Below are 17,783 nucleotides of genomic sequence, written 5' to 3'. Positions count from 1 at the left end.
TCCCTAGTCTAGTGCTGATGGTCTGCCGAGGGCTGAGCAGCTCTGATCCAAACATTCCTACAGCACTGAATAGAAGGGGTTTATTAATGACATTTTGTGTTTTTTATCTGTCACTGAATTCAAGTGATCTTCAGGAGCAAAATCGGAGGCTTTACTTCCGACTGGAATTCACTTGAGACCGCCAAGACAGGTGGTGTAACTGTGGAGCTGGTTCAACTGTTCAGCATTGCTTGGGATACAGAACGCACCTATAGACATAGCTACAGAACGGAACTGTAGATGGCAGGTTACGGGGGACAGACAAGGAAGGGGCACCGAGATTACAGAAGGGAACTGTAGATGGCAGGTTACGGGGGACAGACAAGGAAGGGGCACCGAGACTACAGCAAAGACTAAAATGAAGGCTGGAGAGTCTCAGTCCATAAAGTGCTTGCCAGGCAAGCATGAGGACCTGAGCCTAGCCCAAGAACCCAGCATTCATAATGATAATAAAAAAATAATGCAGGGTTAGGAGTCTTTGCAACCCCAGCACTAAGAAGACAGCTACAGGTCGACCCCTGGGGCTCACTGGCTAGCCAGCCAGGCCAACTGTGTGAGTTTCCAGACCAGTTATAGACCCTTTCTCAGAAAAATAAAGTCGTCCGTATCTGAAGAGGACACCAAAAATCTATGGCTCACCTCCACACTCCTGCATACACATGCATACAAGTCAATTGACACACACAGATACACACACACACACACACACACACACACACACACACACACACGATCCTGAGAAGATTGAGATTTATCTGTTACTGAAGACAGCTAGCAATTCAGTAAGTGAGGGGTGGCATTGTTCCATGGCTCTAGGGGTACTGAGGGAAGCATGGTTTCTGTGCTAGCATGTCAGACCTGAATAGAACTACGCTCTGGACATCTCCATGCTGACAAAGCTTTTTCTTCTGAGATGTGAAGTATTGGCCTATATCCATTTCTCTTTAATAGAAGAAAAAACAAGAGGAAGTGTTACAGACTGTTGCCTTCTGGGGAAAAAATTCAAGAACCTACAAAAAACATCTAAATAGTTTACCAAGGGAGACTCTGGTCCTACGGGGCCAATTATTGGTGGTATAGAAAAGAGTGGGGAGGTGGACCCTGGTGCACACGGTCATCTACAAAGGCTGAGGCCTCTTCAGTACAAACCACACTTTTCAAGCCAGCGCTGGTGTGGCCTTGAGGAAGCCTCCGATGAGTTAGTGCCCAGCACATCGACATCAGCCCCTCAGCCCGGGGAAAGTGTGATGCTGACAAGGCCAGGTTAGTCACCACAGGTTCCTGACTTGGAAAAGACTTGTGTAGAAGTGGTCCCCATTGCGTCTGGGTCAGCCCCACAGGAGTGAGACTGGAGCTCACTGGTCAGCTGAGGCAGTGCTGGTGGACAGGTGTCTGGAGTCTGGAGCACTGAGCACCACAGAGAATGCTGTGTCCCCTTGTCCATGTCCTCAGGCTTTTGCTCCGTGGTCCGCTGACTCTGCTGTGGGGACAGAACCTCATGTAATGAGTACTATGTGTATCCTTCCACCCTGTCTTGTAAAAATGGCCGTTGACATAGGTTAAGTCAGGTCATATGTCTTCAAACATGTTGAAAGTCAGAACTTTTTATGGGCTCTGTAGAGATTTAAAAAGTCACAAGTAAATATCTACTGAAATCATCTCCCTTCGTAAGGAGTGTGTGGCGCTGCACTGTTTTTCTCCGAAAGCCAGACTCTTGGACATAACAGAGATATGAAGGTAAGAGAATTTCCGTTGCATGAGATCATTCTCAGCATTTGGTAGACCCTCAGAGGAAATCCTCAAGTGTAGCCAGGGAGATGGTGACTCCGTGGATGAAGCGCTAGCAGTGACTGTATTAGGACCTGGGACAGAACCTCCAGAAAGCACATGAATATCGGGGAGGGTTGGCCACCTCTGTATTCAAAGTTCTCTCAAGGTGGGGGGCCGTGGAGACAGGAAAAGCCCCGGCTTCTGACAGCACAGCCAGCGGGGCAGACACAGCAGCACAGAAGAGACTCTGTTTGACCAAAACGTCAGGGAAGGACAGCACTTGAGGCCGTCTGCTCACCTCTACAGGTGTGCTGAAGCACCTGTGTGTTCTTGCTCACACATGAACGCACATTTTCAAAATAGACACAGATCATTAACACATACTCACAGAACACATGTAAATGATTTAAAAAAGAAAACCTACAAACATCTCAGAAAAAAAGAAAGTTATCAAATATCTCAGTGAATTTGTTTTCCATTTGTTTTGTCTGACTTCTTAGCCGGAGCAGGCCTGATTTGAGATCTTGCCACCACGTATATATCATCAGGCCGAACTATTTGGAAGCTTCTAAATGATTGGTTGATTCCTGTCTTACCTTTCATGAGTCAAAACTTCCTCTTGAATGAGGAAGATCTTCAAATTGCAATGCCCTGTCTCAATTAGACACAGGTGAGATAGTCAGCCTTCCCCAGCTGTGAGCCTGGGGAGTCAGGGACCAGCACACCTCCTGACACAGGTGAGATAGTCAGCCTTCCCCAGCTGTGAGCCTGTGCAGTCAGGGACCAGTACACCTCCTGACACAGATGTGACAGTCAGCCTTCCCCAGCTGTGAGCCTGTGCAGTCAGGGACCAGCACACCTCCTGACACAGATGTGACAGTCAGCCTTCCCCAGCTGTGAGCCTGTGCACTCAGCAATCCTTACACTTCCAGATGCAGGTGAGAGAGTCAGATGTTTTCCCCAGCTGTGAGCCTGTGCAGTCAGGAGGAATCCACACACTTGCAAAGTGCAGTGAAGGAGGAGGAGTAAGCTGTTCAGTTCCTGGTCATCTGGGAAAGGGAAAAGGAAAGGGGTGACTGATCTCAGCTAGATTGAAGACCCTGTCACTGTGGCTTTGCTAGGCTTAGTGCACCGTCTTCACACACAGTTGGAGATTTGGGCTTCAGTTTTTCCAGGCTGCCATGTGCACACTGATCACCCTGCAGTTCCAGGGTCTCAAGGCGCTGCCCCATCCCAACAACGTTGCTTTACTGGGGACACTCTGTGGCTATATGCCTAAGCATTCCCTCAACAGGTGGGAATTTCTGCAAGGTGGAAGCTCTGGAATACTTAGAGCAGTTTGGTGCAGTCCATGTCTGAAAGGCACAGACCAGGGAAACCTCTTTGGTGAGTTTCAGTTTGAGGGGAGAGACCTGAGGATACAGGGACACCCAAGTCTACACCCCAGAGGCCAGAGGCCGGCAGACCTGGAGATCTGAACTAACGATAAAGAAAGCATGCCTCTCCCAGGAGAGGCACAGAGGAAGTGTCTTTTTTTATACCAATTTGTCCTGTGGCTCCCAGATGGCTTCACATTGCCTACCCGAGTTGAGGGTGGACCTTGCCTACTGAGCCAGTGAACCTCCACATAAGTTTCTTTAGAATCACTTCATAGTCAACTCCAGAAATATTGCTCCATCCACTCAAGCTGAGAGCAAAGTCCACAGTCACAGCTCCCAGTCAGTCTTGGCCTGACGTTTGAGAAGAAATTTTCTGCCCACGTGTGGTGTAATAACAGGAAGAGGAGCTGATGCAGGGAATCCCGGTGACTTAGCATTTCTATCCCAGGATGCCTCCTGGTCTTGTTTGGGGACACAGGGTCCTGTGGTCTCAGACTACTCTCTTTTGTCCATTGCAGTTCTGAGCATCAGAGTTCTGCACCCTGTGATCTGGGGAATCATGGTGGGGCCAGTTGTTGAAGCTCCTTGGGCGTGCCTACCTGAGTATATCAGACATGGCTGGCTGGCTCACTGGGAATTCTTGGATTGTTTTGTCTTCTCAGACCCATCCAACTCGAACAGCCTTGTCCAGCATCAATTTACACACACATTTTTGCTACCAAGAAATGCTTCCAGAATCAATTGTATGTGGGATCCAGGTCTAGAAGGTACAAGAGCAAAATGCTAGATGTCTCAGGAGTGTTTTAAAACTCAATAATATCCCCCAAGTGTCCCAACTGGTTGCTCTAATAGCCTTCCTTTAAGGCGCATATTCTGATTAATATAAGTTGCTCTTAAAAGATATTGGGGCACTACTTCTGGTTTTCTAAGACAAACCCTCAAGTAGAGACCTCAAGACTCAGAGGTTATAGAAATTCTGTATCAGACACTGTATGTGAGTGTCATCTCTTTTCATCCCCAATGTCATATTTACTCTGAATTCCTCAGCAGAGCTACTATTGGGAACGTAATGAACATCCTGCTTTTTTTTTGTAAACATTTTTGTACCCTAGATGTCCCACAGGGACCAGTGGACTCTGGTGTTAGCATTTGCCCCCTCTTGTTCCTCACATTGATTGATCTTAACAGACCTCATTCTTTGCTTGATTCTTTTTCTTACTCATTTCTACTGTTGACTTCCTCTGCCAGGTTAGGTCATTGTTCAAGAAAAGGATTCAGAGAGATGGAGACAGACAGAAATGGAGGGAGACATATGGGGGGGCCCCGGTGGAGGAGAAGGAGGAGGAAGAAAAGGAGGAGGAGGAGGAGGAAAGAGGAGGAGGAAGAGGAAGAAAAAGAAAGAAAGAGAGAGAAAGAAAGAAAAGAAAAGAGAGGATGAGGATGATTAGGGTTAGGACAAAGAGGACAAGGTCTAGGAGGAGGACAACATGACAGGATGACTAGGAGGAGGAGGAGGAGGAGGAGGAGGTCCATAAGTACTAGAGGAGGGAGGAAGAATTATACAGAGATGAGGAGAGATGGGAGGAGAGGAGAAGAGATTGAGAAAGTGAAAGAGATGAAGGGAGGGGTCTAGGAAAGGAGAGGCTAGAGAGGAGGAGAGGGAAGGGAAGGAAGGGGAAAGAGGAGAGGAGATGGAGACAGGGCGGAGACTTGGGGGCGGAGACTTGGGGGCGGAGACTTGGGGGCGGAGACTTGGGGGCGGAGACTTGGGGGCGGAGACTTGGGGGCGGAGACTTGGGGGCGGAGACTTGGGGGCGGAGACTTGGGGGCGGAGCTGCTGACCTTGAGTCTGCTTTTTCTCATTTCAGAACTGGAGTTCTCACACTGACACCTTTTGTTGTGGAAGAAATATCGTTCTGCCCACCGAGGGGTTCCATCTCCATGAACAGGACGCACCTCTCTTCTGTATATGATCTATTACGAGAAATCACAGCCATGTTTGCAGGCAGGACACAGAGCTGATAATTCCCGTCCTTTCTGACCCACTTGGGAGTTCAGCCTCAGCACTCTCCTTTTAGAATTCTGTGAGGACCATGTGTCTAGGTAGCAGTGGGCACTGGAAACGGGTGCTCAGATCTGCCACCCGGTCACTTTCTATCTGAGAGGATGCTGACCCCTCCTGCCCCCTTTTCCTGACATCTGGGGATTCTAATACTGGTACTTTACAGGCTGTTGAGAGGATAAAGGATCAGGACTGGGTGTAGCTCATGGGCAGAGTGTGTGTTCAGCATGCTTGAGGCCTGGACTCCATCCCCAGTAACACGGGGAAATAAGTAACAGCACAAAGAATGGAATCCATCAGCTTATTCGATGCTTATTAAATGTTACTTTGTTCTTCATCAATGTCATATAAAATAGGTAAATTTATAGCAACTCATAAATGAACATTTAATTGGGGCTTGCTTACAGTTTTAGGGGGTGAGTCCATCATCATCATTGTGGGGAGCATGCTGGCAGACATGGTGCTGGAGAAGTAGCTGAGAGTTCTACAGCTGGATATGCAGAGTGCAGGAAAGGGAGCCACTAGGCTTGGCATGGGCTTTTGAAACCCCCAAGCCCACTTCTAGTAACACACATCCTCCAAAAGGCCACACCCCCAGTTCCTTCTCAAGTAGTTCCAATCCCAGATGACCAAGCACTCAAGTCTATGACCTATGGGGGCCATTCTTACTGAAACCATCACCATCAGCTTTCTGAATGCAAAGGGGAAAACCATGTAAGATGGGAAATTAAGCATATTTGATTCTGGAATTTTGCCTAGAAAGTAGAGTTCTCACCTGCCTAGGAAGTGGTCTCTTCTCCCAGGTTGTGTCCGTGATTACACACTTAGTGTGATCAGATCTCAGGGTGTCAGATCAGCCTCAGATCAATGAGATTCTGGCACACTCCTCCACATCAGCCTGGACTTTTTCATTGCGTTTGGAGTCAGAGGAAATGCAACAACATAGTGAGAACTATGTCCCATAAAATATATAAGAGCCAGGGATGCAGCCACAGAGACCCAGGAAAGGCTAAGATTCTGGGATCAAAGTGCGAATTCCAAGAGGTGGAACTCCTCTGTGTGTGTGTGTGTGTGTGTGTGTGTGTGTGTGGTGTGTACTTTTCTATATGTGAGTGTGGTGTATGTATCTATCTGTGTAAATTTTCAACCTGTGTCATATATGTTCACTCATGTGTATGGATGGCACACTATGCTCATTCACAGAGCCCAGAGGAAGACACTGATGTGTCATCTATTAATGAAGCTTATTTCAGGGTAGAACAGTACATTAGGAGTTCATAGACACTAGAAATTGATTCTCTTAGATGGTATATTTGTTAACAGGTTAAGATAATATTTTCTGGCCAGGAACCAGTATGGCTGTAAGGGCCCGGCACACCCACTGCTGGTCTGCCTTGGGGTGCCTAGAGGATGGGTTATAATAACGACACTCAATAGCCAACTGAAGAAGAATGAAGGTCTCAGAGGGTCCCAGCCCTCATGTCTGACTCTGCTCAGAGGGCTTCTGTGAGAGACAAAGGTTTGTTAGAGAAGTAAGGCACAGACGTGAACCTAACTGATAATGTGTAAAGTGAAGTTTCTGACTCAGGTGAGCTTGCTTTTTAATTGACTGGAAGCCCAGATAAGGCCTACCACCAATGTGCAGTTTCAAGTAGACGCTGAGGTTCCTGATGCAGACAGCGCAGTGTCTCCCCAGGTGAGGTGCTTGACTACAGCCTGGTACCCCAACACCATGGAAACCGGGTCAGAGCTCCCAAGAGAATATCCTAGTGATGGCACTGGCTGGGCTCCCACCAGAACCTTAGAGGGTGCTTTTTGGGGCTTGAACTCTTCACGCCTTGATCCTTTGGGTTTTTATGATCTGCAGAACATCACACGTGGGATAAGGACTTCCGGAACAAAGTGGGACCACCTCACAAGCTCTGTGAGACAACAGAAGATGTCTGCAGCTCTGTGGACTGTGTCCTAGGTGTCTAATGTAAAACAGCATGGGGTAGCCTTCCTCCCTGCCTCATACTCATTTGAGGCCCTCCAGATTGTCCAGTCCTGCAGCAATGTTGTCCTGATGGCCATCTTCTTGACTGTACTGTGGCCACCAAATACAACACAACACAAAAGTCTGTCTAGCCTAGAGAGGTCTGCTTGCCTGAACATGTTTCCTTGAAGGCTGGAATTGCTCTGAAGTTGTAACGACCTCATCATTGAAGGTAGTGCTTGCTTCTGTCCTCCAACGAAATGAGTCCTGCAAGGGGATGAGAGGACAGACACACTGTCAGTGGCAGACTCTGAACTCTGGCTGGGTACACGCTCTCTTCACTGCTTCTGCTAATGTTGGCCCTGCCTAAAAGGGAAGCTACCCAGAACACACAGTCCTTCTCCATGAAGTTTCCTGAAACTCATATTTTATTTCAAGTAAGTGTGTTTAAGAGGATTTGTAATTTCTAAAAATGTGTTATTTAATTCTACAATAAAAGTTAACTTCTGGGGGCTGGAGAGATGGCTCAAAGGTTAAGAGCAGTAGTTGCTCATCCAGAGGCCCTGAGTTCAATTCCCAGCAACCACATTTTGCCTCACAACCATCTGTAATGAGATCTGGTGCCCTCTTCTGGCCTGCAGGCATACGTGCAGGCACAACACTGTATACATAATAAATAAAAAAAATACAAAACAACAAAGAGGGGAAAAGAGGGTGGCAGTAAAAAAAAAAAAAATTTTAAAGTTAACTTCTGTGACATGCTCTGGAGTCTTTTCTCTGACCCGGTATCATATGTTAAATGAGAGATGCCGTCGTCAGCAAGAGGGACTGACGAGGTGCTGGGAGGCAACCTTGTCCTGGTTACTTGCCTTTTTCTCCTTTGCCCTTTTCTGTCTTCCTTGTTTTTTTTTACTGTGGCTGGAGCTCAGTGTGAAGCAATGTCCAGCCTAGAACTCACTATGTAGTCCAGGCTGGCCTGGAACTTACAAAGATCCACCTGCTTCTGCCTCCCAGGTGCTAGGATTAAAGACTTTTAATTCCTGTGGCTGTAAGTTTTAAAACGTATTCTTTGTCATTGTTCTCTATGTCTATAATGTGTCTTAATCATATTTACTCTTCACTGTCCTCTTGCGTTCTCCAGCTCCTTCCAGAATCCCTGTTCCCAACACAGCCTCCCCACTTTTATGTTTTTAAAATGTATGTTTATTTACTCTGTGTGTGAGAGAGAGACAGAGACAGAGACAGAGATAGAATGCTAGAGGCTCTGTGGTGTTCAGGATAACTTGCAGGAATCAGTTCTCTGCTTCCACCCTGTGGGATCCCAGGATTAAACTCTGTCAGGCTTGATGGCAAGGGCCTTGTCCCCTGAAGCCAAATTGCCTGCCCCATTTTCTGATTTTGAACAACCCGCTGAGTTTCATCGGGGTTTCTTCCATGCGTGTGTTTGTGGGGTCCTGTTGGATCCTGGGCAACTTCCCAGGCTATACACCCCTAAAGAAAAATGACTCCTACTCCCTGCAAAACAGTTAGCTGCCAATAGCTGCTCAGCTAGGGCTGAGGCGGGAGCCCTTACCCCGTGTGTGCTGGAACACTGAAGGGCTCCACCTTGTGAAGCTTTAGTTCCTCCACTTGCTGACTGAACCATTAGTAAAAAGCGTACACTACTCCAGTTCCACTTCTGTTTATTCCATAGTTCACAATGATCTCGAACCCCTGACGAGGATGGCTGGCAGATTAGAAGAAAGTGTACAGTACACTGTCCCTCAGCCAGTGCCCCCCAACTCCTCCATACTCTAATTCTGTGCTACATTTCTTGGCCAGTCCTGTTATTCAGTCCCAGGGCCATCTTTCCTTGCTTCTGCACCCTCACCCCACCCAATAGAGGACCCTCCTACAGAGTCCTCCCAAGAGCCAGGTATCAATGGCTCTGCTGCTACCCTGGGAAACTCTTACCACAGTCAAAGGGCACTAGTGCCAGAGAGAGGAGTGAGGAGGCGGGGCTGCACTTGGGAGGTGGGAAGGCCCATGAGCTTCAGAAGAGGGATGCTTCTGTGGATTCCTTCTGCAGGATGAGGCTGAGGGCTGCAGGATCTACTCCTCAGCTGCTTCTTAGCTCACTCCTCGAGTGCCCAAAGCAGTTGGACCCTAATACCATTTTCGAGGTGTGCATTGCTATGGGTGTGGGTGCATGTGGGTGCATGTGTGCACAACATGCAGGTTTGGAGGTCAGAGGACAAACTTAGGTGTTGGTTTTCAGGCACTGTCCACATTCTGAGACAAGGTCTCTTGGCGGCCTGAAATTTTGCCACATGAGTAAGGCTTAGCGTAGTGCCTGGCTTTTCCGTGGACCTCAGAGATCCAAACCGACGTCTCCAGGCTCCTGAGGTTGAACACTCTACTCACTGAACCTTCTCCCCAGCTTCCTATTGCCTTCTGAGTCTCCCCAAAGTCCTGCCTTTCTTGTCATCTTCTGTCTTGGGTCTCCTACAGATCCCGGGACTGGCAGTCTGGACCCTTTGACTGTGGTAAGCGTTTCCCAGGGTGTGGGGCGTTTACTCACCAACCCCACAGCTCCTCGGAGTTTTCTTGAGTGTGAGCAGCAGGAAACATTAGATAGAAGGATTTATTGCAGAGAATATCGCAGAGATTAAACAGATAGAAAATAAAGGATAGCCTCAAGAGGGCCTGGAACCTTTTCCAATGGGCCCCGACTGTCTCTGTCCCAGGGTTTTTATAGAGATGCCAAGGGTGGAGCAAAAGACCTCCTCCCCCAGCACAGCCAAGTGCAGACCATCTCAGACACCTGCACTCAGGCCCGTGGTCCTAATCATCCTCTATGCGGACATGCTGGGTAAAGCCACGAGGAACCCGAAAATGGGCTCCCACACCATGGCAGCAGCAGAGCCAGTGATACCTGGCTCTTGGGGGGACTCTGTAGGAGGGTCCTCTATTAGGTAGGGTGAGGGTGCAGAAGCAAGGAAAGATGGCCCTGGGACTGAATAACAGGACTGGCCAAGAAATGTAGCACAGAATTAGAGTATGGAGGAGTTGGGGGGCACTGGCTGGGGGACAGTGTACTGTACACTTTCTTCTAATCTGCCAGCCATCCTCGTCAGGGGTTCGAGATCATTGTGAACTATGGAATAAACAGGAGTGGAACTGGAGTAGTGTACACTTTTTACTGGCCTTTGGGCACCTTTCTCACACCTCTGAAAAGGTCACCTGAACTGAGTCATGCCCCTCAGCAGTTCCTCTCAATGCTCTGAGAGCCTCCTGTACATGCGCTCTGGCCACCTTCTGCCTGGGCCCTCTCCATCTGTCTGGACAATAGCAGAGCTCCTACATTGTCTGGTTTAGAACCATCTTTGCTATCAGAGCCTCAGTTTACCTCATGGGCTGTGCCAGGCAAGAGGGGTGGGTACAGCTCCACCTTAGCCTTTGTAGGTAGGAGAGCAGCTTTCTGTGTCTGTTTCCTCCTCTATGGCATGGCAGTGGCTAGAGAAGACCCTCTTGGAGCTCATGTGGGAATTGGAGCCACTGCATAGAACCCAGCCTGGAGGACATGTATGTTATTTCCTACTTGGGAGTTGAAGGCAGAAGGATCAGGAGTTCAAAGTCATCCTTCATGACAGCAAGTTAAAGGCCAGTCTAGACTTCATGAGACCCTCTCTCTAAAAGACAAGTTACTGTATAGGATGAGTTTAGAATCAAGTTTTCCACATAGATCCCACTGTCCACATGTGCAGAGATCACTGTGTTTTCCACATAGATCCCACTGTCCACATGTGCAGAGATCACTGTGTTTCCACATAGATCCCACTGTCCACATGTGCAGAGATCACTGTGTTTTCCACATAGATCCCACCATCCATGTGTGCAGTGCTCACTGTGTTTTCCACATAGATCCCACCATCCATGTGTGCAGTGCTCACTGTGTTTTCCACATAGATCCCACCATCCACATGTGCAGTGCTCACTGTGTTTTCCACATAGATCCCACCATCCACATGTGCAGAGATCACTGTGTTTCCACATAGATCCCACTGTCCACATGTGCAGAGATCACTGTGCTTTCCACATAGATCCCACCATCCATGTGTGCAGAGATCACTGTGTTTTCCACATAGATCCCACTGTCCACATGTGCAGAGATCACTGTGTTTTCCACACAGATCCCACCATCCATGTGTGCAGTGCTCACTGTGTTTTCCACATAGATCCCACCATCCACATGTGCAGTGCTCACTGTGTTTTCCACATAGATCCCACCATCCACATGTGCAGAGATCACTGTGTTTCCACATAGATCCCACTGTCCACATGTGCAGAGATCACTGTGCTTTCCACATAGATCCCACCATCCATGTGTGCAGAGATCACTGTGTTTTCCACATAGATCCCACTGTCCACATGTGCAGAGATCACTGTGTTTTCCACACAGATCCCACCATCCATGTGTGCAGTGCTCACTGTGTTTTCCACATAGATCCCACCATCCACGTGTGCAGTGCTCACTGTGTTTTCCACATAGATCCCACCATCCACATGTGCAGTGCTCACTGTGTTTTCCACATAGATCTCACCATCCACGTGTGCAGAGCTCACTGTGGTGAAGATGGACTTTCTGACTCCCTACTCACTCCGAGGAGAGTTCTCTCTAGTCTGGCCCTCAGCAGATGGGGAGACAATGCTTCAGAGCTTTAGAATGTGCACAAAATTTACTCCAGACTTCTCTGGACATGTCCTCTGCTATGGCTCCCAGTCCTGCCTGAGTGGCAGCTGCTCTGTGGATAAAACACACAGGGCTCTGCACTGGCATTGTCTTGTGACTCGTGGCTCTGAAGGCCCACGTGGAGAACAGGAAGGGTCTGTCAGTGTCCTGGTGAGGAGATAATCTGTCTGTTCCCTAGGGAGTAAATTGGGGCAGCACCTGTGTGTCTGTTCCCCTTCTCTGTTTCTGCTGGAGATGCACTTTTGACCACTGTGAAGCCTGTGGTGGTGTGACCAAGACAGTCACCCCAGCTTGCATGTGGTGAAGGTGCAGAAAGGGAGCCAGGGAGAGCAGAAAGTTGACTCTTTACTGCATTCCTTCCAACTCCCCGAGTGAACAAGCAGCTTCCCCAATTTTATCTCATTTTTTAATCTCTTCCCCCACTGCCCAGATGTGGGTTGACATGCCTGTGACTCCAGTATTCTGGAGCCTGAGGATGACTCTGCCATGTGGACTCTCTTCAGAGCCTTGGTCATGTTACTCTCTGTCTGTCTATGGCATTAATGACTCGTCTAACAAATCCCTTAGCTAGAAGGCTAGTCCACCTCAGTGAACCCCGTGAGCCCCAAACCCAAGACCTTTCACAGAGCATACAGGAGCACCAGGGAAAGAGGTTTTATGAAATAGGACACTGAACTGGAAAGAAAACAACACCTTGAAAACTTCCCATATTTAAAGCCATATTCCACACTCCCAAATCTTCCAGGCACGATCATGGCAAGAACACACACTTTTAAAAGGACTATACATGCAGTATTTATCTGTAGAGGCCCATCCCATGTCCCTATGGCTTGTGGCCCTTAAAATCTTGTGTCATGTATTGCCCAGTCACTCATTCCAAAATTCCTAGATAGATTCATGCAGGTACCCCTGAAAACTTAGTGGCTCTGACACGGATTATATGGATTTCCTACCACTACCCCCTGAAACCTTAGTGGCCCTGACACAGATAATAGCCATAGATTTCCTACCACTACCACTCCAAGGGTAAATCATTAGCAACTCGGCCCTGACTCCCTTTATCACTGACACAAGAAGCTGGTGAGAATCGCTCAGAAATCACAGCAGAAGCACTAATCAGGGACTTAAAAGCAAAAGGAGCTCATGGCAAGCTGGGCTGCAAATACCTGACCTTGCACTTGAGGCATGGCGTAACTTACCCTACGGCATTTCTCAAGTACCTTTCTTTGCTGTTTCCCATAAAGTCCATCAGGGCAAGCTGGCTCACGCTACTTTGAAATATCATGAGAAAGCATACGGTATGCCTCCCCATGTTGCTTCCTTTAAACATAGTAATAGAATATAAATAGGAAAACATACATGTAGTAAAATATCAGCAGAAACAGCGTCTTTAAAAGACAGCTATAAGGTGTTTTAAATAATGGGCTCACGAGGACTCTGACCCGGTCAGTGTATTGACCCTTTGGTGGGTTCATAATGTGAAGGCACTACTGGGAAGTGACAGAAACTAGCAAGTGGGGCCTTGTTAAAGGCAGTGTGGTGCAAGGGATGTGCTTCGAAACTTGGATCTTATGCCTGTCTCCCCCCCTCCCCCAGTCTCTGTATCAGTCTCCTTCTCCGACTCCTGCTGATGCTCTGCCCCACCACTGGTCCACAGTGATGAGGACAAGGATGTTCTGCCCCACCACTGGTCCACAGTGATGAGGATAATGATGCTGTGCCTCACCACTGGTCCACAGTGATGAGGACAAGGATGCTCTGCCCCACCACTGGTCCACAGTGATGAGGATAATGATGCTCTGCCTCACCACTGGTCCACGGTGATGAGGACAATGATGCTCTGCCTCACCACTGGTCCACAGTGATGAGGACAAGGATGCTCTGAAACAGCTGCAACTGTGAGTCACAGTAAACCTCTCCTCCTTTGAATTGTCCCCTCTGGTATTTTGTCACAGTGATGAAAACTGACTGACTCAGCATCCTGCATGAATAGATTTGCTTGGGCCACGAAAGAATCTGGTTAGGTGAAGGAGAAAGGCAATCCAGGCTTTCTGCGAGGCAGACATTCCTCTCACAGTGTTTTACCCAGCACTACTCAAGATAAAAATATTTGTATGTGAAGAAGGGTTTTTTTTTTTTTTTTTTTGGTGGTGCATGCCTTTAACCCTAGCTCTTAGAAGGCGGAGGTTGGCAAATCTCTGAGATGGTAGCCAGCCTGGTCTACAGAGTAAGCCCCAGGATGGCCAGGGTTACACAGAGAAACCCTGTCTCAAAAAGACAACAAAAAGATTTTGTTGAGCTGGGAATGTAACGTAGTGGTAAAGGACCAGTCTAGTGAGCATGAGGCCCTGGGTGAATGTCTAACACTTCAAAAAGTATTGAAGGATACAGTTAATTGAATGATAATTAATTAATAATAGTTAATTGAATAATAATTGGATAATTAAGTGAGTACAGTTAAAATATGGCAGTATCTTTGTGGTTGCTTTTTTTTTAGGCCACTAAATATGAACTGTGTGTAAATGCCTTTGTGAACCATAAAAGTGACCTACCATTTACACGAATTCTAATGGGAGAGATAACATGAGAAAACATATTTAAGTTTCTCTTTTCAGTGTGCAGATTTCATGACCATTTCTGGACTCTCTTGATATATACAAACATCCAATTGCCATTTCTGAAAACATGAAAGGAGGCAAGATGTGTTGGCTCATTTCCCACAGTAAAATAACAACAACAAAAAAATCCACACAAATCCCCTTTTTCTGGACCTGTACTTTACCTGGCCTTCACTAATGTCTTCTTCCTCCAACTCTTCCGTTTTTTGCTCGGTCCTGCACCCAAGGTTGATAGAGAATGCTGGAGGGTCAAGATTCTATACTGGCAGTTTGCAAGCGGAAGTAAGCCAGTTATAACTGCCACACTGGCTGCACCCACGAAAGAAGAGAGAATGGAGCTGGGCAGGTGGCTCACACCTGTGATCCTAGCACTTCTGAGGCTGATGCAGGAGAATCTCCTGTGCGTTTGATGCCTGCTCAGGCTACCTAGTGAGTTCCAGATCAGGTTGGGCTGCACAGTGAGACCCTGTGTCAAACAAACAAACAAACAAAAAGAAGGAAGGAAAGCATCTTTGATGCTTTTCAAGCATGAAAGACCCAAACAGTGGGCTGTCTACATGGTCTAAGGAAGAAAAAGCAGCAGAGTATGGGCAAGATTCAACTCAGTAGAAGGAAAGCTTGCAGTCAGCTGCTTCTGCCTCTCTGCTGCTTGCTTCTAGTGGGTGGAGTCCATTTTCAGAGCATCCGGATACTGAGGAGAGCCCTACTTCTGGAAGATGACCAGAAGTGACATCTATGAGTTTAAGAATGCAAAACAAAGGCTTTTTCCAACAAATATTTCACACAATAAAGGGAGGAGGGATGAAAGTAGAAAGAACATACATAGATGTATGCCCAGTCTACCACAAGGAAGGTAGCAGTTATGAAGAAAGTGAAAGATAAGAACTTTGGACCACATCATCCCTGAGAGGTGCATCCGATGAACTTCACCCTACTCCTGACCCAAATTAAAGATATATAAAAAAACTTTAATCCCATTGTTTGGTCCTTGAAAGCTTCCAGAAGTTCATGGATCAGATTAATTCAATCTAGAGGTTTTCCTTTCTCCCCAAGAATAGATTCTGTCCATATAACATATACTAATGTCATCTGTTAGAATGGGGGAATCTATGCAGGTACATTTAAAAGAAACATTGAAATGATCTCCCTAACCTAAGAGCCTGGGGGAAGAGGGACTGCCATGTCTGTCTTACTGGCTTTCACCATCATGTCTGGTTTAAGCATTCATTTTAACAACACAAATGCACGTTGAAGAATTTCCCAATGACTATGAGAACTTATTTCCCTAACTAATTTGTTCTCGGTGACAGGAAAGGCCTGCCTTCAAACAAAATGGAGCTCAGAACCACAAGTCCATCCCAATGCTGCTCTGAGTTCTGCACTGGGAAATTTGAGGCAGCTAATTGAGGTGTGTTCTACAGCTGGAGGTAAGTATCAAGTATATAATTTGCCTACAAGAATAGTGCACAAATTCAAGGTCGTGGTGCCTTTTCCTGGGTTTGAGCCCATAAAACCACATCTTTCCCCCTAAGTGTTCATGGCTCACCTGTCTTTTTCAATCCCAATGAGCTCACAACGAAGAGGCCAATACTGTGAGCAGTCTGTCTTTAGAGTGCATCACACATCTCTTCACGAACACCCTCACTCCTCAGCAAAGTGTAAGACAGGATTGTGCTGTCATGTGGTGCATGGAGCTCACAGCTCATGCTAGCGAATTTCCCCTCCTGCATCTCACCCTAGACCCTGGCAGCCCTCACAGCAGGAACTTGTCCCTCAAGTGTTCCTGCAGACTTAGTATCACAGATACTTATTAACACGGGCGCCCCATCCCACTGCTGTGGTGATATTTTGCTGGACTCTAATAAAACCAGCCTGAAGATCAGAGGACAGAACCAGCCACAGAGTTAGCTACAGAGGTCGAGGTCAGGCGGTGGTGGCACACATCTTAAATCCTAGCACTCAGGAGGCAGAGATTGGTCTAGATCTCTGTGAGGTCAAAGCCACCCTGGACTACACGAGACTAATCCAGTTTAAAAGAGAAACAGCCAGGCAGTGGTGGCACATACCTTTAATCCCAGCACTAGGAAGGTTGAGACAGGAAGTGATATGGCTGGGCAGGGAAAGGAATATATGGCGGAAGGAGACAGGAATTAGGCCCTTTCAGATGAGAGGACTCAGAGGCATTCAGTCTGAGGATTCATGGAGACAAGATCTTCTCTTTTCAGCTGAGGAGTTGGCGAGGTGAGAAGTGGCTGTGGCTTGTTCAGTATTTATTCCAATATCTGGCTCTGGGTTTTGATTATAAGACCATTTAGGATTCGTGCAACACACTGCCTTCTCCTAGTTCTGACTGTTTCGTAGAGAACATTTGGTCCCAAGAACACAATGGCCAGCCTGTCCTTGTCATCGACACTTTCACAATCGGTGAAAGTGATTTCACCATCCATATAATCTCAATAACACCTGCACATGCAAGAATATGTATTGAGTTTGGAACCACAAACCATTGTGGGCACTGGGGATAGAGCCATAAGTTAGAAAAATCTCCCTTCTTTCAAGTAATTGTAGTTTAGGAGAATCCTACAGTGGAGGGGACTATGAAGAGAATTAAAATAGAACCAGCATGGGCTGGTGAGATGGGTCAGTGGGTAGATGCACTTGCCGCCAGGCCTGATGACCTGAGTTCAGTCCCCAGAACCCATGTGGCAGGAAAGAAACTGTCCCATAAGTTGCCCTCTGACAATCACCATCCCTTGCGGCATGCTCCCACGCACAGGCGGCGAACGAACACACACACACACACACACACACGTACACACACACACGTACACACACACACACGTACACACGCACACACACGCACGCACACACACACGACAAAAATGAATGTAAGTTTAAAAAACAAAAACAAAAGCAGGACCCACTGACAGGCTGGCTGGGTGCTGCTTAGCTGGGTAGTCGTTTTGTTTGAAGCGGTGCTGTCATCTGAGCCGTGAATGTCAAGCTAGACAGCAATCCCTCATGAAATGTTAAATTGCTATTCCAGTGGAGGAGCCATTGGCAGGAAACTGCTGCTTCAAAGTTTTAAAACATACTCGTTCGGTCGGCAGTTCCGTTCCCTCCTTCGCTTGGTTTCCTTTTCTTCCTGGTTCATGTTCCTCTACCGAGAGGGCAGCTGCAGAGCTCGTTCTCATTGGTGGAAGATTCC

General features: G+C 47.4%; 1 long non-coding RNA gene across 2 annotated transcripts; it reads right to left on the bottom strand.

The window, feature by feature from the left end:
- Positions 1-727: 727 nt before the first annotated feature.
- On the bottom strand, positions 728-17,755 carry LOC128099050 (uncharacterized). Of its 2 annotated transcripts, none has more exons than XR_008214412.1 (5): positions 16,642-17,755; positions 6,026-7,492; positions 5,031-5,162; positions 3,788-3,948; positions 728-2,858 (listed from the first exon to the last, which is right to left on the bottom strand). It is a non-coding gene; the product is annotated as an uncharacterized LOC128099050 (long non-coding RNA). The 2 variants fall into 2 exon arrangements; XR_008214413.1 differs by lacking the exon at positions 16,642-17,755 and adding an exon at positions 14,740-15,515.
- Positions 17,756-17,783: the final 28 nt, after the last annotated feature.

This window comes from Peromyscus californicus, unplaced genomic scaffold (genome assembly GCF_007827085.1).
Source record: "Peromyscus californicus insignis strain IS unplaced genomic scaffold, ASM782708v3 Scaffold_6__1_contigs__length_162567912, whole genome shotgun sequence".
In the NCBI taxonomy this organism is placed as follows: domain Eukaryota; kingdom Metazoa; phylum Chordata; class Mammalia; order Rodentia; family Cricetidae; genus Peromyscus; species Peromyscus californicus.
Note: the sequence above shows the minus strand (reverse complement) of the source record. Positions and strands in the feature narration are given on the sequence as shown.